Source organism: Chinchilla lanigera, unplaced genomic scaffold (genome assembly GCF_000276665.1).
Source record: "Chinchilla lanigera isolate Chin_1 unplaced genomic scaffold, ChiLan1.0 scaffold00002, whole genome shotgun sequence".
In the NCBI taxonomy this organism is placed as follows: Eukaryota; Metazoa; Chordata; class Mammalia; order Rodentia; family Chinchillidae; genus Chinchilla; species Chinchilla lanigera.
In genome coordinates this window covers 53,572,430-53,573,163 of record NW_004955403.1, presented here as the reverse complement: position 1 = coordinate 53,573,163, position 734 = coordinate 53,572,430, and positions in this window count along the sequence as shown.

Here is a 734-nt window from a genome sequence, read left to right as displayed (position 1 = left end):
TTTTTTTTTTTTTTTTTTTTACATTGTAAGACAGAATTGCACTAAGGTGATGAGGCGGGGCTCAAACTTGTGATCCTTTAGTCTCAGCCTTCTAGAGTGCTGGGATTATAGGTGTTTGCCACTACACTCAGCTACACAATGTGCTTTGAACTCTTAGCTATTCACCTACTTGAGCATATGGAAGAAGTTAAAAAGCACATGGGTGAGAGTTGCTTTGGAAATCTACCGGTGTGCTGTGATTGTAAATTGACTTTGCCTCTCAAGTTGAAGTTGTCGGGAAAATGTAACTCTTCACAAGGTTCCCAGAAATGAACTTGAGGAAGCTTAACCTTAAATCCCAAGGTCTACATGTCTGACTCACTCACGGAAACATCTACAGAGAAAAGGCCCTAGGTGATGCTGCCTCTTGAGGCAGGAGAAGGAAGGAGCACTGGTGTGGGTGGTGACAGGGTGCTGGGCAGCACAGCCAGTGGCGGGGTCCCATAGAACAAGGACTATCACACACATGATACACTGGAGCCATTACAAAGGGAAAATAACCAAGAATGTGGTATGTTAGTGCAAAGGAACCCAGCAGGACTTGGTTTTAGGACGTAACTGAGAGGAATTTAGATACATTCGTACTAGGTTAACTGGGAAGAATATCAACCATGCAAGAAAGTACACACACACACACACACACACACAAAAGAAAGTACTCAATGCTGTGGACTGTACGGACTTGAGAGGACTGT